The following is a 23828-nucleotide window of genomic DNA, read 5'->3' on the forward strand; positions in this document are numbered from 1 at the left end:
GGAAATTTTATTTCCATTGTGACAGAATGGGCAGGGTGGATAGGAAAGCAGCGATTGCCCCAGCTCATTACCTCCTGGGAACAGCGAGGACCGTTTCGTGGTGCACGGCAGGCATGATCCACACCCACCCCGGGGGAGACGGAAGCTGTGGGGCTGTGTGCAGTCATTTCTTCCGCTCAGTCACCCGTCCCACAGCTGTGCCAGCGAAGCTATTGTTCTGGTCCCTACAGTGGGAAATCCCAGATCCAGCTGGAAATGACCAACACACATAGTCCCAGGTGAGCCTCCGAGGCCCCAGAAACAAACAAACAATAAAAAGGAGCTTTTTCCTCTCTTTATATCAAAGCATCAAACAGACCTCACTTCCTGCCTCTGCCAGCAAATAGCGAATAGGGAGTTACTCGGCTTTTTCTCCTGGCTTTCCCCGCCAAAGGGGATTCTGATGCAAGTGACGGGTCATTGGAGAGCAGGATGCGGGGCTGTTTACATGCCCCAGGGCACAAAGAAGCTGCAGAAGAGGATGCCCCGGCACTGCCCTGTGAGGCCGGGCATGGAAAGGGGCAGCAGGGAGTTTGTTGACCGCACGAGGAGGCTGTGCCCCACAAAGCCCAGCCTGCTGCCAGCACCTCGACCCTGAGACTGCCAACAGGACACCGAGGGGCTCGTGGAGAGCATCGCTGGGCCACGCTGGGGCCCGAAGTCCAGCTCGGCAGTCCAGCTCGGGGGCGCGGGGAGACGGCGGTGCCGGACCCATTTCCCTGAGGACACCTTAACGGCGGTGCCGGACCGGGCCGGCGGTGCCGGACCCATTTCCCTGAGGACACCTTAACGGCGGTGCCGGACCGGGCCGGCGGTGCCGGACCCATTTCCCTGAGGACACCTTAACGGCGGTGCCGGACCGGGCCGGCGGTGCCGGACCCATTTCCCTGAGGACACCTTAACGGCGGTGCCCGCAGGCACCTCCCGCCGCCCGCCCCGCTCGGCTCCCGCCGCTCCTCGCGGGGAAGCAGCTGACTCGGGGCGGCTGCCAGCGCTGCTGGCTGCTGGATCCGGCCGCGGCAACGTGCAGCCCGACATGTAAACCGGGCAGAGGCGGGGGGAGGGTGCCTGGCGCAGGGGTGAGGGGGACGGAGGTGGAGGCCGGAGCACAGCCAGAAAATCCCCCCCCCCTCCGCCCCCCGCTTCTCCATCACCACCTCCCCGCATCCATCTGCCTCCCCTCCTCCTCTTCCATTCATAAAATCCGGGCGGCACTGCCACCTACCGTAGCGTGCGACGGCCGCCCCTCCGCTCCGCTCGGCCCGCGGGCAGCCCCCAGCCCAGCCCCCCTGCACCCAGCTGCACCCCCGACCTCTGCCCGCGGGTCCCGGCCCCACCGCCAGCCTCCGTCCCAGCAGCGTCCCCATAGCCCACAAGAGACTTCCCACGGGGTAGAACGGCAGTCCTGTCCTTGCACTTAGAACCAAGTTGGGATCTCTCCCTCCAGCCCCTTACCCCAGCCTCAGGTGTGCCCCAGCTGTATTTGGGGTGGTCTCCTCGCCACCCTCGGGGTGAGCACGGCCAAGAGCTGAGCGGTCAGCCCCACCACCGCCCAACCTGCCAGAAATCAGAAGACAGAGACAGCAGTTTCCTACCTATGCTGTCTGTTTTCTCACCCTTAGGGAAACCCCCAGCTCGTGTTTTCAAGCACCTCCTTAAAACCACAAAGCCCTCTCTCGGCACGGGGGAGACAGGATATAAAAGCCTGAGATAAATTGTGGGCCTTAGGTTTCAAAAAAAAAAAGATATTAAAGCAGCATGTACCCACCAGGAGAAGGGTGAGTGAAGCAGTCAGCCATAGTCCCTGCTCAGAAAGAAACCCCCAGGGCCAAGTAACCCCCTCCAGGGAGAGACACTGAGGGCAGCCCCTTTTCCTCATCAATCCCTTTCCAATTCCCCACTGGGGAGGGCCAAGACTCCCACTGCCCTCTCCTTGTAGTATTCTACTCTCCCTCCTCAACACACAATGGGGAAATCCTTGGTTGGGTCTTACTCCACATCCCTCACCAGCCCCCCACAGGAATAAACTCCTGTGCCTTCCCACATCAGGGGACTCTCCCCAGTCCCGCATGACTTCCTTTTCCTCCTTTCCTCCCTCCCTTTCCTTCTTTCCTCTCCCCTAACAAAGGATAGTTATCCCCAGTCAGTAAAGATGGCAACCCCACAACCCAGTGGGAAATGAGCAGCCCTGCAGGGCAGCAGGGGCCAGACCTCCAGGCTTATGGGTGTGTGAGCAGGAGCAGCAGGTTCTCTGGCCAGGTGTCCCCCCGGCAGCATTTCAGCTCACACCAGCCTCCCTCTTTGTTCACCACAGTTCCACCCACCAGGACTAAAGCCACGATGGAGTGGGAGAAAGGAAAGGGAGTGAATTTGGACAAGCCAAAAAGAACCTGCTTGCAGGTCAGCATGTACAATGCCTGTGCAGATGGAAGACCTTGTGCTTGAGGATGAATGGGAAACACTAAGCATCTCTACAGGGAACAGAGAGAGGGAGGGAGGGAAGTAGGGAGGGAGAGAGGGGAAAAAAAAATCTTTTGAGTGCAGTTTGCAAGATGAGCTGGTGGTAAATAGCTGGAAGATAGACAGCGTCTCTGTACGTGAGGCGCAGCACGGAGAACTGCACCTGAGTGAGGCTGGGCCACTGCTCGCTCCACCATCACACGTCACTCACTGATGCATCCTCCCCAGCCTGCTCTCTCTCTGCACCAGCTCCCCCGCCTCCACCACGAAAATGCAGTGGGAAAAATGGGTTTCCCCCCACGCTCAGTGCAGCCACAAAGCAGAGCTGGGAGAAGCACAACTGAACTTGATTCAAGGTCCAGCAGGTGCCTGCCAAGGGAGATTCAGCACCACGAATCTCCCGATCCCCTTTTCCGGATAGGAAACCACAGCCCCTTGAGCTCAGTGTCTCCCCACGCCCCTGCTCAGCTGCTTTCTTCCCTGAGCAATGGCAGCCGTATTTGCCAACACTCCCTGCTCGCTAGTGCTGCTATCCAAGGCCCTTTGTTCCCCTCGTCAGGCAGCCTTCCTTTGCATTGCGCAGCCAGGCGCTGAGGTCCAACATAACTCATCTCACCTGGGGTGCTCCAGACTAGAGACCACCAGCTTTCCCCTTCCTCCTCTGTAAGACCAGACAAAACTCGCACAGCACCTGGAAAACGTATCTCTCTCCCTACGTGGGAAAAGGAAGAGAAGCCATCCTCCCCCTGGAGAGATGCGCGCTCAGGGGTGTCGGTGACAGCAAACCCTGCCCCTCATTTGCAGTTCTCGGAGGCGTGCTCCCCAGGCCCGCCGGGATCCCCGGTCCCACGGGCGGCAGCCGGCAAGTCCCGCAGCCCGGTTCCGTGGGAAGGCAGCCCGGCACCCGCCTGACACCCTGTGGCAACCTCCCGCCTTGCAGGGACGGGGAGCGGGGATGGGGATGGGGATCGAGATGCTGCATGGGAGGGGGCACACAGTGTCTCTTAGGAGAGCAAAGCTTACAGGAGCAAGGAGAAGCCACAGACTGGGCACATGCCTGATTCCTGCTACCCACCATGCAGGGGTGAAATGCTACATACTTCAATAAAGCAGAACACACGCGTCCCAGCAGTTTCCATAAGTGCCCATGGATTCAGCCCAGCATGTCCAAGAGGAAAAGCATTTCAATTTACTGCTAGCTGATGCCACAGGCTCATATGAGTGCACAAGACCTCTTGCTCTATGGCCGCATGTGACATGGGGGCTGCTATAATAATGCCCCAACATATGGGAGGCTCCTAAGAACATCCATATGGGTTTCAAGACCCTCAGAGAGTCCTCCCTACTGCACAGCAAGGCCTTTTACCTGCTTCTCCTTGGCTTTACTCACCTCCTGCCAGAAGGATGAATTTCTGCTTTCCAAGGAACAAGGGTTAGGGTCTCTGCAGGGGCTGGGGTAAAACATCTTTCTTTGCACACCACCAACCCCACAGGGTGTCCACTTGTTGCATCTACATGTGAGGTGTGAGGGTCACAGTGACCATGTGTGGCATGTGTCCCACCCAGGCTGGGATAGGGGACACACTCGTGCAAGGGTGCCACACCCTGGCAATTCCCTTTGCTCAGCGCTAAGCCTGCAGCATGTCTGAGGTACCAGCAGCAGCTATGCCACTGCAGGACCTCAACCCAGCGAAACTCCTGCAGCAGCTGTGGGTGGAGCTAGCACTCAGCCTTCTTAGGGAAAGTGGGAAGAATGGATCCATGTGGTGCTCCAGGGGAGTTACTGATTCTTAGCAGTCTCCTCTTTTCTCATCCCTGGAAAAGCTGCCAGTACACTGGGGGCAGGGGGAAGTGAAGGTATTTTTCTTGAGAGCTAAGCCACCTTGGAGCAGGAAGCCCTAGCTCCAGATGATCTCCTAGGTAACCCAAATGAAGCCCTGCAACTTTGATAGAAAAGCTTGTCTCCATTTAGAGGGAATCCTTTCTATATTGACCTACCTTCCTTCTCAGCTTTCCAAACCCCAGTAGAGATCCCACCCTTACTCCTCTCAGGGCTTTGGAGAGAGTCCTCCAAACCCCACCAAGCATGGTTCATGGCTGCTGGCTTGATTCTCCTACAGGAATTTCAGCCATGCCCAGGGAGCTGGTGATCCCTGCTCACAGTATTCATTCCCAGCCTCCCCTGGGCATCCATTCTTCCACATGCCTCTGCAGGGAGAAAGGCAGTGTCTCATTCCCTGGCCTTTTCTTGGGGCAGTGAAGCAATCATCTGCTTTCTCTGTTCTGACTTTCTCTGGCTGCAGTTTGGAGAGATTTTGACCTGATACTCTACCCCTGCACATCCCTCTGGCTGGAGCCCAGCAAGAATAACTAGAGACATTCAGATGATGCATCGCAGGGGAACCATTTTAATTAAAAGTGACACTTTGGTCAGTGGGGTACAAACTTCTTTGGGAATATAGGGAGGAAAAGTGAGCTGTGTGAGTGATGGTGGTGGGGGGAAGATGTGCCTTGTCAGGGTTAGCGCTGAATTCAGCAGCTTTCAGGAAAACTAGGAAAGTGGGAAGTGGCAGGCTGAGCTCACCTCTGAATTCTCAGAGGTCATACCATGGCTTAACAGTGTTTAACAGTGTCCTGAAAGCCTGGTGCAAACTGGGGTGTGCCCTCCCCCAAACTCAAAGCATTTGCTGCTCCCCATATACCAATCTCTTTCCCAGGAGAGAAGGAGGCTGTGTACTCTGCTTACAGATGTTTAGGGGTTACAGGGACCTCATGTTAACTCTCTAGCTCTGCCAGAAAAGAAATCAAAAAGCTCAGCAGAGCCCTACACCAGGTGGATTAGTGCAGCATAGTGGTGAGCCACCGCAGCTACAGCCACCCTCTGTAGGTGGGAAACACCACAAGGCCTGATGTCCCACTGCAAACTCAGCTGCTGTGTTCTGAGCACTAGTGGCAGAGGGGAATCCATAACTGCTGGGAATGTTAAGACCAGAAATTTCTTGTGAGCAGGAGTAGGGTTTGAGGAGGAATTAGGCAAGGGGATTCTTCCTCAAACAGAAGTGAGGAATCCCCTGGAACTGGGAGGCTTGAAAGAGGGCCAAGCCCTGGTGTGCATCCTAAAAGCCTCTCTTAGGCTGGTTTTCCTAGCTAGAGCCTAGTCCACCCTGAGCATCTTCCTGCCTTCACAAAAGATGCTCTGAGAAAAGTCCCCACAGCCATACCCCTGGAGGAGTCAGAGGTGGAGCAGCCTCCAGCCTGGCATAGAGGCAGGTGCCATGATGGCAAGAAGCACCACACTCCTATCCCAGCAAGGATGTATCCCACTACCTTCCCACCTTGGCTAACAGCAGCCTGGCCATGTCAAACCACAATCACGTCTCAGGTAACTGTACTGCTGGTTGCTGTGAAGAGCCATATTTACTGATCAGCAATAGCAAGACAGAGGGAGCATGGCAGGAGGATGGGTGGCATAGGATGGAGGTGGGGAAGTTTTGCCACTGGACCTTGGCAATGCCTGGTGAGACAGCAAGGAAAGGGTGGAGAGTGACTACGTGATGCTTCGCAGGGAGACTGATCTTATTAATAAAAGCTGCTTCTTCCCAGGACCTTGATAATCTCTCTTGCTGCAGATTATTTACAGCTGTGGAATTTAATACTCCAATGAACAAAGCTCTCTGAAGCACAGAGAGAGCAAGTAGACTGTTAACCCTTCTGGATGGCACCAGGGGCTTTCGGCTCAATGCAGCTGAGCCACAGGCTGCCACAGCCAAAACAGATCTCAGCACGTATGAGGACAGCACCCAAGCCAGGCTGAGACTTGGTAGAAAGTCAACCAAAAGCCCATTCAAACTCCTGGATCCTCTTAATTAAAAAGGCAGGCCAGTGAATAGTCCTTGGAGGCAGAACTTGGGCAGAGCTGGGGGGGCTGTGTTGCCAGTGAGGTGCTGCTGCATTACACCTCACATTCAGTGACAAGTGTGTGAAACTGGGTCGGCTATGACCTGGGAACCTTGCTGTGGATCTGCAACACCAGTGGGTACACAACTGCAGCACAGCACTCCTGTTGCCTTCCCTGGGACCAGAGGGCCCATGGCTAAAGTATATGCATTAGTATATGCCCTGCAATGCAACCCCTTCCTCAGATTGTCCTGAAATCTGGTGCATCTCAAGAGGAGGGCATAGGAATCATCAGACTTGGCTCATTGCCTGAATGGCCTGTTAAATACAGGTGATATGGAGGGGAAAAGAATAGGGTGGGCTTGAGGCACAGCCTGGCGAAATCAGAGGTGAGAGGAATGTACAGGAAGGACTGGGTATTCAAATGGGCTTGTCCCACCAGTGCGTGGGCCTGGTTTGAGTGTATTCATTACTGAATAGGATGGGCACAAGACAGCAACTAGGGTAAGGGGTGGGCTGACAGACAGAGAAAGAAAGACAAACACCAGCCTCACTTGCATGTTAAAATCCACTAACCACCCATAACAAAGCGGCAGATTTTAGAGCCATGAATGCAGCCTGAGTTTGGTCTGTACCTCTATTAGCATGCCTGTACTTCAGACATTCCCCAAGGACCACACAAATTGTTGGTCTAGTTCTGCCTAGCATTGTTTAAAGGGTTACAATAGCATCCCTACCATAAACTAGGTAACTATAATCCCTAGACATGATAAACTGCCCCTATCCACCCACCCCCCCACCCCCCCACCCCCATCCCCAGTCCATGTAGGAAAAAGCAGAATTCATGTGGGATCTTTTGTCCCCACAGTCAGCAAAAGCTTGGCTGCTGAAGTGCAGGAAACACAGAGCTTGTGCACCAACTCTGGAGTCCCTTGGGGTGGTAGTGCCTTTATATCTCAGCAGCACTCAGCCTTTCCACAGCACCAGAGCAGCATGGAATGCCTGCCGTAAAAACTCAGCATATGCCTCCTAGGTTATGCAGCCTCTTTGCTCTGAACTTGAACCCCTCTCCCTACAGTTCCTCTGCCTGCCTTGTGAAGCCATCTGCTGCTCTTCCCCATCCTTCAACCACCCACAAAGGAGTAGCTGGAGGTTGTAGAAAGTAGTTTAGCTCAGCCTCAGGTGACCCAAAACTTACACAGGACAGCCCAGTAATACTGCATTTCCCCATTCTTAAAAGCCTTATGATTTGTTCAGCTTCCCACAGCCTGCCAGCCAGCACTCTGCACTGGCAGTATTTGCCCTTGAGTTTTCCTGCAAGCAAGGCAGGCTGGCAAAGTGGAGACACCAGCAGTGAAGGGAGCACAGGGAGTAGGGAAAAGATGGATTCCACCCCACAGAGCCTGATGGGTGTTTGGAGATCCTCCCCTGAAGGCAGGAGGGCAGCATGGCTTCCTACTCCCCCAGGTTCCATTGTGTCTTGGGTTGCAATGCAAGACAAGACATAAACAAAAGTATGTGTTCTATTACCATTTGTTAAAAACAGGTGGGACAGTTTTCTTTATCTCTTTCATGACCCATCCCTCATAACCAGGGTGATATCTTCTGTTAATGGGCCATTGAGTCTCACTGCATGACTGATAAAATTACATCATCCCACTGGGAGATGCTCCACACAGGGAGGAGCCAAGCATCTAAACCTGTGTATCTTTGGGGACTGGGAACACCACAGCAGCCTTTCTCTGCTGAATTCCCAAAAGAGAGAGACCGGACCCATCTACACCACCAGACCTTCAGAGGAGAGCTACACCCTTCTATGGGATCATTACTTCAACAGAACCACATGTGTCACTCCAGGAGGCCTGCAGACACCATTTAATTGGACTGCTACTGACACCCTGACCAAGAGGGTGTCAGGTTGTATTCTGACTCTGGCAGTAGGTTTGTAGGTTTTTTTGTTTGTTTTCTTTTTATGTACTACTGCATTTTTATTTTAATTTTCCTAGTAAAGAACTGTTATTCCTATTCCCATATCTTTGCCTGAAAGCCCCTTAATTTCAAAATTATAATATTTTGGGGGTGGTGGTTTACATTTTTTCATTTCAAGGGAGGTTTCTGCCTTCCTTGGCAGACACCCGTCTTTTCAAACCAAAACAAATTTTGGCAGCCAGTGTGGGGCACGAGGGCATCAAGAGAAAAAGGATGAAAAAAGGAATAACGTTCTTGAGTAATTTAATTTTTTGTATAGGAACCTCGTTAAGTGGCATCATATGGTCTAACTTACCCTGGTTTGGGTGACACATGTTCATTGCTGTATTTCTCCCATCTGCAGGCCCTTATTTAAACATAAGTCCTATAACTAAGGCTACTGTTGGTGTTACCCAGTCTACTTTATGGGTTAATAAGGTGAGGAATTCATGGATGCTTAACTTTCTCTGGAAAGTGGGCACATGGATTCAGAGCTATCACACACTAACTGCATGTTTTTGCTGCTATTTTAATAATGGTACCTACTGTGAGGAAAGGACAGCTGGGGAAATTTACTGCAACCCTTCACCCAGCTCTTTAGGTCTACCCCACCAATATTCAAGGGGTTCAAATCTTCTCTAAATGCTAATTGTCGCTAGAGGACACGAAGTATTGCGAGGGTTCTGAGATAATCACACACACAGCCATTTTTTGTGAGGCAAAGAAAAGCCTTTATTGTGGGGTTTTAGAACCCTTATATAAGCAGTTCCGAATAGGTCACCCTGATTGGTAAAAGGAACAACACTTCCTTCATCCCATTGGTGGGACAAGAGAGAAAACACTCTCAGAACATCTGTGTCTTGTTTTGGGAGAGTAATTCCTTATTTACACAGATAATCCTTGAGCAAGAAAAGATTCCCAAGACTTTCCCTTGGGAACAGTCAGTCCCTGAGAGCTTGAAATTCTCTCAGGTTCAGAAATCATGTCCACAGCTAATGATATCATACAGTGGCTGGTGTTGCTGATATGCCTGTTGTATTTAGCATTCAGAGATAAGGAGAGATTGACTTGTATAACCACCCTGATACCTACCCCAGAGACTAGGCATGCTGCCCCAGAACCTGACACAGCCCCACAGTCCACCCCAGAAATGTACCACCCAAAGTGAGTGGGGGTTCTGGTAAAAGAAATACGCAAGATGAGCCAGATGCTAAAGGAGTGCATTTCCTTAGCTGTTGGGAAACCCTCCCCCTGCCTCAAAGAAGAAGAGTTTAATGGTGCAGCAGTGGAACCCACAGACTTTACAACCATTGAGGTTCCAGCTGAACCACAAGGGCAGTCACAGCCAGCAGCAGTTGCCCCTGTGGAATTGAGGAAGACTAAGATGAAATCAAAAGAAAAGAAAGGAGGGCCCTCACAACCTGCAGGGGAGCCAGAAGTTGAGATCATCACTGAGTCCCTGACGTATGAGAGTCTCCATAATCTGCAAAAAGACATTGTGAGACGGGGGCGTGAGGCTTATACAACCTGGTTACTTTGGGTCTGGGACCTTATGGGTACAGGCGTGCAGCTGGATGGTGGTGAGGCAAAGAATTTGGGACCCTTGACCCAGGACTCAGGTGTGAATCAGGTATTCGTCAGGGAGCCAGGGCCCCTTTCCCTCTGGGAGCAGCTTTTGATGAATGTAAGAGAGAGGTTTGTCCACAGAGAGAGACTGGAAGAGCACTATCATAGAAGGGGCTGGAAAACCATCGAGGAAGGGATCCAACAGCTGAGAGAAGTGGTGGTATTAGAGGTCCTTTTTGGGAGGGGCAGACAGCATGATAATGACCCCGACAAAGTCAGGTGCACTGGGCAGATGTTGTGGAATCTGGCAAATCTAGGGCCACGTGAATACACCACCTTTATTGTGATGATTAATGCCGATAACAACGGAGAGACAGTGGGTTCTGTTGCCACCAGGCTTAGAAATTTTGAGAGTATGATCCATGGCCCGCTGCAGGCTCAGGTCTCTGCTGTGATTAAGGAACTCAAAGAGGAGATGAGGGAAATGAGGGAAGAGATGAGGAAGAGCAGTTCCTATATGGCACCAGTGTGAGTCACAAGCCCCAAAGTCCAAGCCCAACGTCCCCCAGCTAGAGAGAGAGGGTACACCCCACGAGCTGAGCTGTGGTTCTTTCTACGTGACCATGGGGAAGACATGGGAAAGTGGGATGGGAAACCCACTTCTGCCCTGGCAGCACGAGTGCGTCAATTCGGGGAGGGAACCATTAACCAGAAAAGCTCCACTAAAGTGAAGGTAGCCTCAACCTCCCGTGACCAAACTGCCAGATATTACAGAAAAGAGGATGATCCCCTTGAAGGAACCTCTAGCATGTATGCCCAGGGAGGAGAGGATGACCAGTGCTAGAGGGGCCCTGCCTCTAGCCAGGAAGAGGCACGGGAAAACTGGGTCTTTTGGACGGTGTGGATCCGATGGCCTGGCACATCAGAGCCACAAAAATACGAAGCTTTAGTTGATACTGGTGCACAGTGTACCCTAATGCCATCAGGACATGTGGGGGCAGAACCTGTTTCCATTGCTGGGGTGACAGGGGGATCGCAGCAATTGACTCTGTTAGAAGCTGAGGTGAGCCTGACTGGGAAAGAGTGGCAGAAACATCCCATTGTGACTGGCCCAGAGGCCCCGTGTATTCTGGGCATAGACTTCCTTCAGAATGGCTATTACAGAGACCCAAAGGGACTCAGGTGGGCTTTTGGAATAGCTGCTGTGGAGGCAGAGGACATTAAGCAATTGAACACCTTGCCTGGACTATCAGAGAACCCATCTGCAGTAGGACTCCTGAAGGTGGAAGAACAGCAAGTACCAATTGCCACCTCGATGGTGCACCGCCGGCAGTATAGGACAAATCGAGATCCTGTGATCCCCATCCACAAGATGATTCGAGAACTAGAGAGTCAAGGGGTGGTCAGCAAAACCCACTCACCCTTCAACAGCCCCATTTGGCCTGTGCGTAAATCTGACAGAGAATGGAGATTGATTGTAGACTATCGTTCATTAAATGAAGTGACTCCACCGCTGAGCGCTGCCGTGCAGGATATGCTGGAGCTCCAGTACGAGCTGGAGTCCAGCAAAGTGGTATACCACCATTGACATTGCTAACACTTTTTTCTCCATTTCTCTGGCAGCAGAATGCAGGCCTCAGTTTGCTTTCACCTGAAAGAGCATGCAGTACACCTGGAACTGACTGCCCCAGGGTCACAGCCCCACCATCTGCCACAGACTAATCCAAGCTGCACTGGAAAAGGGTGAAACTCCAGAACATCTGCAATACATCAGTGACATCATTGTGTGGGGGAACACAGCAACGGAAGTATTTGAGAAAAGAAAAAAGATCATCCAGATTCTCCTAGAAACTGGCTTAGCCATCAAAAAAAGCAAAGTCAAGGGACCTGCCTGAAAGATCCAGTTCCTGGAGGTAAAGTGGCAAGACAGACAGCATCAGATTCCCACTGAGGTCATCAATAAGATCACTGCGATGTCTCCACCGACCAGCAAAAAGAAAACACAAGATTTCCTAGGTGCTGTAAGTTTTTGGAGGATGCACATTCCTGAGTACAGCCAAATCATGAGCCGTCTCTACCTGGTCACCTGCAAAAAGAACAATTTCTGCTGAGGCCCTAAACAGCAACAAGCCTTTGCCCAGATCAAGCAGGAGATTGCTCATGCAGTAGCCCTTGGCCCAGTCAGGACAGGACCAGATGTGAAGAACGTGCTCTACTCTGCAGCCGGGAGCCATGGTCTGTCCTAGAGCCTTTGGCAGAAAGTGCTTGGGGAGACTTGAGGCTGACCACTGGGATTCTGGAGCCAAGGTTACAGAGGGTCCAAAGCCAACTACACTCCCTCAGAGAAAGAAATCTTAGCCATCTATGAAGGAGTCCAAGCTGCCTCAGAAACAATTAGCACAGAAGCACAACTCCTCCTGGCACTCCAACTACCAGTATTAAGGTAGATGTTTAAAGGAAAGGTTCCTGCTACCCACCATGCCACCAATGCCACATGGAGCAAATAGATTGCCCTTATCACACAGTGCACATGTATTGGAAACCCAAATCGCCCTGGGATTTTGGAGATAATTACAAACTGTCTGGAAGATGAAAACTTTGATCTCACTGATGAAGAAGCGCAGGAACAAGTGACACGGGCTGAAGAAGCTCCACTGTACAACCAACTGCCAGCAGAAGAAACACGCTACACTCTGTTCACTGATGGTTCCTGTCGTATCGTAGGGATGAACCGGAAGTGGAAAGCAGCCGTATGGAGCCCCACACGACAGGTCGCAGAGGCCACTGAAGGAGAAGGTTGATCAAGTCAACTTGCTGAACTCAAGGCCGTTCAGCTGGCCCTAGCCATTACTGAAAAAGAGAAGTGGCCAAAGCTCTGCCTCAACACTGATTCATGAATAGTAGCCAATGATCTGTGGGGTTGGCTGAAAAGATGGAAAAAGGCCAATTGGCAGCGTAGGGGAAAACCAATTTAGACTGCTAATGAGTGGAAAGACATTACCACTCAGGTAGAGAAGCTACCTGTGAAAGTCCATCATGTAGATGCCCATGTTCCCAAGAGTCGGGCTAATGAAGAGCACCGAGACAATGAGCAAGCAGATGAGGCTGCAAAGATAGAGGCGTCAAATATAGACTTAGATTAGCAACACAAGGGCGAGTTGTTCCTAGTTTGATGGGCCCATGATGCCTCAGGTCATCAGGGCAGAGATGCCACCTATAAGTGGGCACATGGCCGAGGGGTGGGTTTAACCATGGACAGCATTTCTCAGGTTATTCATGACTGTGAGACATGTGCTGAGATCAAGCAGGCCAAGAGGTTGAAGCCCCTATGGTATGTTAGGCAACAGTCCAAATGTAAGGAAGCCTGGCAGACTGACTACATCACACTGCCTCAAACCTGCCAAGGCAAGCGCTATGTTCTGACCATGGTGAAAGCCACCACTAGATAGTTGGAGACCTACCCTGTGCCTCCTGCTACTTCTTGGAACACCATCTTTGGCCTAGAAAAGCAAGTCTTGTGAAGTCATGGCACCCCTAAGAGAATCGAGTCAGACAACCAAACCCATTTCAAGAACAGCCTTATAGACACCTGGACTGTTTATTTAACAAGCAAAGTATCTACAAGCATAAAAAAGAATAATATTAAACAATAAAACCTCTCACTGTTCAAAGACATGGCAAATCCAGAAAAGTTCATTTCATGTGGTGTAGCTCAGCTTGCTCAGTCTCTTATCAGTCCCTCTGGTGCTGGAAAGTGCCAAGGCCCAGGCCCCGATGGACCACAGGCGTGAGCTCACGGGGTTTTCCTGGGTTTTCAGTCCAGAGCAGCTTTGAACAGATACAAGGAAAAAGGAAAAAAAAACACAGTCCAGGGATGTTCTCTGCCTCAGCTAGCTAAAAACTAACTAAAAGCAAAGGAGAGCTCTGTCCCACTGTCTGTCCATGCTGCAGACAACACAGTCCAGAGCAGCATGCAGAGGAGTGAGTGCTGTTACTGAAAACAAACTGCGCACTTCTTCTTCCCCCACTTCACTCTTGGAACCAGTCTTAAAGGTGCAGAGCTTAACATCCACCATAAACAGAACAGAAAATTTGGGATACAAGCATCATAAAGTCACCCCAGGACACAGTTAAACCAGCTATTTACAGATGTTAGCATTATGAAACACGGATTGGAGGCTTCCTGGAGCTGTCTAGAGCTTCTGGAAGAATGTCTGAGAGCCAAGCATCAGTCTCAGGAAACAAGGGCAATGATAATATCTACCATCCTATCATCTCCTCTCCTCACTTTCTACTTCTCCAAGTAAAGAATTTTCTGCTGCCAGTAAACTGGAGCCTTTCCTACCCTTCTCCAGACACTCACAGGGAATCTTGAGCCTTGCTCTGAAAAGGAAAGTAAACATGATTAGAAGTAAAGCTCAGGTGGCTGGACAGCACACAACCATTGTCTTTGCTCCAGTTAAGCACAAATACAAAACCCCCAAAGTTTGTCCTGCAGAAGTAATAGGCCCTCCTGCACTGGAGATGGGTACCAGCTTTCCAAGTCTCCCATGCATCCCAGGTAGATGCTCGGGGCGAAGTGTGAAAAGTCAGGACAAAACAGCACCTGAGAGCCCTGAGCAAGGCTCCCTTAGGGATGGCCTGAAGCACAAGAGTAAAAAACACATTCTGGTCTGTTCAGCTTTTGCCATCCCTGGTGAACCTAGAGTGGTCTGCTGCTGTCAATGCCTCCAGGGAACTGCTACTGGGCCATCAGGGTGGACTGGGCATCACTCACCCACTGGACCTCTCTCTGCCCCATCCCAACATGTGGTGCCTGCTTGAGTGAGCAGGACCAGGATTGGCAGCACCAGGACATCAGGGAACATCTGCATCCCCTGAACGCAGTGGATGAAACATACCCTCCAGCAGTACAGGCCACCCCTAACGCTTGACTGCTGTTCTCCCAGTCCACAAAACATTACTCATTTTGGAGCCAAGAAGCGACCACCATGACTTCCAAACACTGCATCATATTGCCCCAGAAATGTGAGAAAGATTTACTTCGTCCAGGGTCAACATCCAGTCTTACAACCTAGAGCAACAAATCCCTTAATCCCAAGAGATGTATCTAATATGGTAAACCACATTGGGGTGCCATAGTCACAACTGAGGGCCATCAGAGGAAGACATTTTTGTCCGTTTCCTGGCCTTGACCCCAGGGAATACTCACCAGTGCCCCTCACACTCCACACCCATAGCCATAGCTATGAAGAGCAGCTCATTTGAGCTAGAGAGCAAGCAGGGTACGGGGTACAGCTTTGTACCAAAAGACCTTGGATGTCTTTCACAGGCTCTGCCTTAGGCCATGTTGTATCTTGGGGCTTGCCTGTTTATTTTTAAGGAACTGAATTTGGTTCATGGAGTTCACAGCCTTCAGACACTTGCAAAGCAAGCTCATATTTCCAAGGCCCAAGGGACAGCCTGTCTTTTGTGTCTATGCCACAATAACTGGGCACATCACTTCCCAGTCTTCTGGGGAGGGTGTGTGTACTATTCATGCTGAGTACACTCACTGTAGCCAGCATGGAGCTGAGCATCCAGGCACATTTTGATCTCTGTTAAGCAGTGAAGCCCTGGAGCAATGAATTTCATGAGGCATCTTGTGTTTTGGGTGAAAGGAAAAAATGAAAAAAGGTAATTTTATTTCCTCTGACAGCACATTTGATTGAACACTGCCTCTACTGCACGCTCAGAGAGGGTGAATGGATGTGCCTGATGTGTTTTTTACACATCCTTCTTTTTATCCTTCTGTCATGAGCCCTCATTAATCTTTCTTCTTTCCAGGCTAGACACTCCTGAGCTTTCCAATTCTATTTTCTTGTTAGAGGGTGCATCTGCAACAGGCCTAGGAAAATTTCCATCCTCTATTCCTGACAGGTTCTGAAATAAGCTGCCCAGCCTGTTATGCTTACTTGAGGCTCCATCACTGCAACAGCATTCAGACTAGATTCAGTGTCATTCCCTACCCCATTTCTTATGCTATACAACAGGAGAAACTACTCAGAAAATGAGTTGGTAAGGTTGTAGTTGGTGCTAATGCACTCAGAGGAGAGTCCTTTGGGTAAGGACCACACAAGCTTTAAGCCTGGGGCTCTGCCCTGGCAGTGGTGCCAACCCCATTCCCCCTTCCCTCACTCCCAACTCTTTGTCCCCTTTAGTCCCTCTGCATTTCCCAGTGTCCAGCCCATTGATTTTCCCTGATGGACACTCTTCCCCTGCCCTTGTCTATCTTGAACAGTAGCTGCAGGATATAAACAAGCATCCAGCTGTTTCCCTGTCCTCCTTGCTCTCCTGGGTCATGTCAATCCTAAACAGCACAGCCACATTCAGATGAGATGCAGAAACGAAAAAAAAATGACAGCCCTCACTTGTCTCATCAGAAGGGCTCAGCAGGGTCCTGCCACTGCTTCTGTGTGTGGCTGGGTGGAAAATGCTGCTCAGCCTGCAAACCTCAGGCTCAGCATGCCTTTCCCTCAGGGAAGGAGATCTAGCATCTGCCTCCAGATGAAAGACCCTAGCAAGGAGTGACTGCATTCTGAGGGGTTCTTTTGCATAGGGAGAATGGCCCAGCTCAGGGCTTCACAACAGAGCCAGGCTGTGCCTCCCTGCTGCCGACCTCTGACTCCTGTTTTGCAAACCCCTGTAATCCATGAGCAGCATCCTGCTGCTGGTCGCTTCTCTTCCCAACCAGCTACCAGCCCCACAGGAGTCAGAATGCTGCTTTGCAGACCGATCTTCCCAGCGATCTTCCTAGACCCTGACGCCTCTGGTTACTCAGCAACCTTCCGTGGAGACAGGGCTCCAACGCAGTCAGGTACTATCCCTGGTTCTCCCCGGGGCTTTTCCCGAGGGAGCAGGTCAGTCTCGGTCCCCCCAGAACCTTCCCGCAGCCGCCGGAGCGGAGCTGCGCTGCCCTGCTGCGGGCTGGCGGCTGGAGAACGTGCTGACCAAGGGAGATTTTGTGTGCGGCGATTTTGTGCCGTCATTCAGGTTTAGGGGCCCGCCGAGCGCGGAGCACGGGGCAGGCTGCCGGGCACACCATCACGCCCACATTGCCATCTAGCCTCCCTCTCGGGGATGTGCAGCTCACCGCCCGCAGCCCTGCTAGCCAGCTAGGCGTCTCCGGCTGCATCACTCCCAGTTCGGCTGAGGTTTCAGCTCTCTCTCCCTCTTCCCAGCCCCCAAAGTCACCAGCTGCCTTCCCGAGCTCTGGGGTCCATCCACCCTGCTGGCACAGGGCCATGAGACAGGACCGCCTGCCTCCCAGCCTCAGTCTCCAAGCAGATGGAAGACATCAGCTCCCTGCTGCATCCTTCCACGATAATCTGTCTCGCCCACTTCCTTTCAGGGACACCTCTTCTCACAGCCAGTAAATCCCCAGTGCTTGCCTGTCTTTTTGCAGACCCCAGCGTCATCACATGTCTTTCATGGGCAAGCATCTTCCCAAAGGCCATCTCTCCCTACCCATGTAGGATGCCCTAAAAAAAGACACCTCTACTCTAACTCCCATGGAAGAATGTCTGAGCACAAAGTCCCCACCATAACCAGCAAATAGGCACCCTCTTGGGAGTTTCAGCTGATGCAAATCCTATATCCAAATACACAGGAATGTACACTAACCCAAAGGGGGGGGGGGGGGGGGGGGCACATTTGTAATGAGGCAAGAAGCCTTTGGCTTCCCCTTCCCTTTGCAGCAGGTGGCAGCTCTCCCAGAAGCTGCACAGGAGATGAGAGAAGTCTTCCTAAGCATGTATCACGTTGGAATTTTTTTTTCATTTATGATATAGAGTCATGTTAATGGCAGAATAATAAACAGGCACCAGGGGAGAGAATGACTTTCTGGCAACAGCGAGATAGGAAGCATTTTGGTTTTACTTCACCTCTGAGGGAATAATTCCACCTGCCTGTAGCCATCCTTTAAGAAAAGGACCTGCAGGAAGAACTGCTACAGAAGAGGAAATCACATCTGTTTTCCTACTAGGATGGATGGATGCAAAAGGAAAAGCCTCCTATTTGGAGAGAATTAAGCCTCAGTGGATCACAAAGAAGGATGCCCCAAGCCAGAGCCCAGGAAACCCACTAGCTGCTCCCAAGACAGCACTGGCTTACTGCTCAGAAGGCTCTGGAATAGAGCAGAGTGCAGCCTGGAAGTTGAGAGCAAGTAGGTACTATCCTCTGTGCAGAAACAAAAAAGGGGACCTGGAAATGAGGATCCTTGAGCAGGGTCTGCTCAAAGGAAAAGAGAGCCTGGGGAACCCACATCAGCCTGGGCAAGGCGCCATCCATCTGCCCGTCTGCAAAAGCTCTGCAGCCAGAACAGCAGGAGCTAACCATCCTGCAGCTATGGCAGGGCCCACATCAGTGGGATGGGTGGCAGCAGGCTATGGGCTCATCCACAAGCCTGACCCTTTCCCCTCCGAGAGATACTGCTACAGGCAGCACCTGGAATTTGCCAAGCACAGAGCTGTCAACATAGGCCTCTGCTGAGACTATATTCCTCATCTGGGAAGAAAGGTAAAAACTGCAGGAGACACACTACGGGATATGCTTAGCTTAGCTGTCTGCATGTCTGTTTATTAAACCCTGAGATTAAGGATTTAGTTCCACATGTATCAGTTTACTTAGAACTAAAGCATCACTTCACATTTTAATCTCAAGCATGCTGCATTGTCTTGCCCACTTCCTCTCGTGCCCTCTCCCCATGACCTCTTCCTCAGCAAAATGCTGGAAAGTTATTAGCAAATATTATGTGAAATGTTTAATATCCAAACAGCAGGGTCTGGCATCCTGTGAGAGATTCATAGCCCCTATGGTCAGGACAAGAAAAACAAGGATTGTTTGCAGGCGCCCAGGTCCTGCTGGTTGATGCTTTGAAGCTGGAGTTGTTGCCAAGCAAAAATCTCACAGTAAAGTGTCCCTTCAGACAAGTTATAAACTAGGCTAGGCAGGAATGAGGTATTCAGCTGGGGGTAACCGTGCTTCGGCTCCACCGACAGACTGTGCATAGAAACAAAATACCCGACACAAGTGCTATTTCAAATTCTCTTCTCCAGGACTGTGTTAGTGGAAGGCATCTTCCTCTTCTGTTCTCAAACACATTTACATTAAGGAAGGATGAGCTCCTGTCTGCAGGAAGGCAGGGACAGACCTGTCAACTGGCTTATGATTTATTAAAAAATTATAAAAGTATTTGTTTACATGTTTATCAGGGTTGGAGGAATTTCAAAAGTTGCAGGTTTTCTAAAGCAGGATCACAGAGCAATTCAGTGGCATAAACACTTTCCCTAAAGTGCATAAAAGCATATACCCTTTTTCTACTCCATATATGATCCAGAAACAAATCTAAACATGAAAAAAAGGCAATGGACAATGTCTGAGATGACAGGCTGTGCCATGCCCTTCTGGCACTGAAGCAAACCCCACCCAAGGGAGGGAGGCCAATCACACTTATCACTGTGACTGCCACACAGTTTGCTCACTGTCCCACTTAGAAAAACAGCATGAACATCTCCAAGCACACAGAGCTCCTCCTGGAAGCTGACTGCAGTCAGGTTGACTGGAAACACTGACTTCAACCAGGCAAGCTTCTGCTCTGCTGCTGTGCCGTTGGGCAGACACCTATGGAGGAGGCAAGCCCAGGGCTTAAAGGCAATGGCCATGGGGCACAAAGGACTTGGAGCAGCAGACCCAACATTCCCTAGCACCTGGACAACAAGGAAAATGCTGCCAGCAGCACATGATTCTGCTTTCCCACAGAACTGAGTTCACAGGGAAGTTTTACTTAGTGGGACAGTGCCATTAAAGCATCATGTTGAAATTAAACATATAGTACAATCTTTTGCGTGTTACCTGGAGTAATGGATTTTGAAGGGATCCAGGGCTCACTTTTTCCAGGGACAATGTGGATTTCACAGTGTGTCGCCCTGAAAACTCAGCTTCGGAGCTTGCTGACATGGTTTTCTAAAGACTTTCCCAGGACAGTAACTGTAAACATAGATATGTGTACATTCTTTCTGCTACATGTCTTGTGATGGACATCTCTCATGGCCAGTGCAGTGGGAAAGTGTTATCCTGACCACCCAATCCCTGGCTGTGGTCAGAAACCTCTAAATACTGAGAGGAAAAATAAACTTTCTCTTCCTTTCACCACACCTCGACCTGTGTCCGTGTGATCTATTCATCTTCAGCAGCAACATCTGGTGAACCCCGACGTGTGTTGCAGGTGACGGTTACAGGGTACTGTCTAGCCTTTGGCTATGGCTGTTTTTGGGCTCTCTCCTGCGGAGGGCCTGGTTATGGAACTATGGCATGCGGTGTTTAATCAGAAAGGGATTGATGTTTTGGATGCTGACTTTCAGCAATTGTGTGACTATGGGAGAACTGAGGGGTTTTTCCCTGTGGTTGAGGAGATTTTTTTGAAGTCGGCTTGGGACGCTTTAGGCGATTCCCTGATCAAGGCTCTGCTGGTCGATTATGAGCCCCGGCTGGTCCAGCTGCTGGGGATCTGGTGAAGGTGGGGTGGTGTTCTGAGGAGCTGCGCGTCCTCTTCTGCCAGATCAAGAGCTGCTTCCTCTGCCTTGGGTGAGAGGTCTGGCTCTGGCTCCGGCTCCGGCTGTGGGAGCGGGGCGGGGCTTTCCCTCTACCCCGGAGGCACTGAGCCGGGGGCCGGCTGTGTCTTGGGTCCCGAGGTCGGCTCCCCCGGGATCACCGGGGCCCCCAGCAGGTTGAACAGGGGCGCCGCGGAACCGGGGGGCGTAATGCCACCTCAGCCGGCGCCCTGACGGTGTAGGCCCAGGGCGGGGTCGCCTCCTTCATGTGCCCTCCCGGCACAGACCGATGAGGGGCTGCCTGAACGGGGGGCCGTGCTGCCACCTCTGGGGGATGCCTCAGGGACAGTCCTATGTCCCTGCTGCGGCTGGGCTGTGCCATACCCCGCGGTGGGGGACAGGATGGGTCCAGGCTCCGTGCCAGCGGCCACGCACGTGCACACTGTTCCAGTGGAAGAGCGGCCGGCGCCGCTTTTTGGACCTTTTGCCCCTGAAGAAACGCTGTTAGGGGCAATTCCAAGCGCTAATTCCCCTGCGCCGGATTCGTGGGGTGTGGGGACGAGTGCTGCGAGTGGTGCGGATGCCGGGCCGGGTTCTGCTGGCCCCATGCTGCGGGTTTCACCTCCTGCAAGCCCGGGTTGTCCCCTGGCAGTGGAGCGGGACAGTGCCGCGGCTCCGCGGGCTGTGCTTCTACCGGCGCCTCGGTCCCCTCCGGTGCTGGAGGCAGGCCGTGCCAATCTGGCTCCAACCCACCCCGCCTCGGGTTCCTGGGCATCACCCAAACCTGCGGCTGGAGGCGGCCCTCCCCCATCACCTCCTGCAGCCGCAGCAGACCAAGGTCCTGCGCTGTTTACCATTGGCTCCAGTGGTGCTGCCGCAGGGGCAAATCCGGTGGCCTCCACAGGCAAAGGGTCCCAGGCTGCTGGAGACTCTTCGGTTGGCCTGTGGACTTTGTCCTCCTATCAGGTGATCATGCAGCTGAGCATATCAGGCATTCCATGTGCTTCCGAATGCTCTGGTCCAGTGGGTGAGGGCATGAGTGCTCTTCTTGTGGTGTGGTTGAATACCACTGCTCAGGGCATCATTGCTCACCTAGAGGACGTTGATTCGGATTTCCTGGGGTGCATTTCTGCCATGGGTTCCACACTCACCCCTCCTGTTCCTATCCCTGCGGGACCCGGATTTGCTCACCTTGTGCCTTTTGAGTCTTGTGTTCACAGTGCTGAGAACCAGCTGTGGGGAGATGGTGCCTTCGGGTTCCCTGGACCTCCCTGGGTCACTGGACTGCTGTTCTGACAGCCAAGGATCGTCCTGAACGATCTGCACCCTGTCTATCCTTGGTGAGATGCTGTCAGAGATTAGCTTCCATGGGTTTTTGACACCAGCACAGACATCACGATAGTCAGGTTTGCTGACAGGCCCCCAGAGTGACCCTTGGACCCGATGCTGACACATTCAACACAAAGAAGAAATTGAGACTGACTCTTTGTTCAGATTCTGTTGTCCTTTCTCATAATAGACTAGTCACCCTCTGTGACTTGATGCAGGAACAGTTGGATCACGGTGATCTGGAGCTTTGACCAGTCCCTGGGACATTCCTGTTTTCTGTATCAAGAAGAAGTCTGGGAAATGGAGGTTGCTACAAGACCTCCAGAAAGTTAATGCTATGATGGAAAGCATGGGGATGTTGCCGGCTAGCATGCCTTCACCTGCCATGCTTCCTGCTGATTGGCTAGTTCTCATTGTGGATCTGAAGGATTGTTTCTTTACAGGTCCTTTGCACCCCAATGACAGACTGAATTTGCCTTTCTGGTGCCAGCTATCATTAATGCTGAGCCCACACAGAGATATCAACGGAGATTTTGCCGTAAGGCTTGTGAAAATTTGCCGGCATTTGCCGATGATATGGGGCTGCAAGTGACTCCAGAAACAACCTCCTTGAAATTATTTGAGGGTCAAAATAATTTTGGGACGAACAGTCCCGCAAAAGGAGGGGCAATTATTTTTTTTGCATTCAGTGCAGACACTGCATGAATGATGTCCAGATATTAATGGACTTTTACATGGTTGCATCCCTATATGGGACTGACCACGACACAACTGTCTCCCTTGTTTGGTCTGTTAAAGGGGGACTCTGATTTAAAGTCACCTCTGACACTGACCCCAAAGGCACAGTAGGTGCTGGAGGAGGTTTCACGAGCAGTTTCTGCTCCTCAAGTTTATTACATTAATCTTTCCATTGATGTCGCTGGTTTTTTTCATTGCCACTCCAGATTTGCATTCCACAGGTATCATTGGCCAATGAAAAGACTCGAAATGCCATTGCTACCTGGAAGGATGGATCTGAGTGGCAGGTTTTAGAGAGTCATGAGGCTGGATCAGCCCAATTGATGGAATTACAGGCTGCTGTCATAGCATTTCAGAAGTTTTCCCAGGCACCTTTCAATTTGGCCATGGATTCTGCCTCCATGACCAAACTGGGAGCCATCCACAAGGAGGTGTTGATGTTGGACATTTGTTTCATTTATTATTTTGGGGGGTTTTTTGGGTTTGTTTGTTTGTTTGTTTGTTTGTTTGTTTGTTTGTAATAATGAAAGGGTGAGATATCACCCTGAAATTATAGCCTTCTGATTGTATGGAGTATTGCATTTTCCTATTGTTTTTCCTTTTGATTGTTTATAATGTTGTTAGTTTCTTTGTTAATTTTTCTTTCTGTTAAAACCAAAAAGGGTGAGATGTCGCCCTGAAAACTCAGCTTCGGAGCTTGCTGACATGGTTTTCTAAAGACTTTCCCAGGACAGTAACTGTAAACATAGATATGTGTACATTCTTTCTGCTACATGTCTTGTGATGGACATCTCTCATGGCCAGTGCAGTGGGAAAGTGTTATCCTGACCATCCAATCCCTGGCTGTGGTCAGAAACCTCTAAATACTGAGAGGAAAAATAAACTTTCTCTTCCTTTCACCACACCTCGACCTGTGTCCGTGTGATCTATTCATCTTCAGCGGCAACAACAGTGGGGACCATGGGGCAGATGCATCTGCAAGGAGTAACTGGAGTGTGCAATAGCTCAGCACTGCATTCTTTAGACCTTCACACTGAGGCAATGCAAAGCCAAAGTAAGGAGCTTTCCCAGCATAACAGGAAGAGGAGGTAGAAGGGCAAGAAGCAGCCAGCCACCACTGCCACCTGAGCTCTGAGGAACTGGCCTAACTCCTGCTGACTGCACTCCCTGCACCTTCTTCCCCAGCATTGCTATGTCTAGGAGTGCTGTGCACTGATGTCCCTTCACCAGCATGAGCACCAA

The sequence above is a fragment of the Poecile atricapillus genome, chromosome 3 (genome assembly GCF_030490865.1).
Source record: "Poecile atricapillus isolate bPoeAtr1 chromosome 3, bPoeAtr1.hap1, whole genome shotgun sequence".
Classification (NCBI taxonomy): Eukaryota; Metazoa; Chordata; class Aves; order Passeriformes; family Paridae; genus Poecile; species Poecile atricapillus.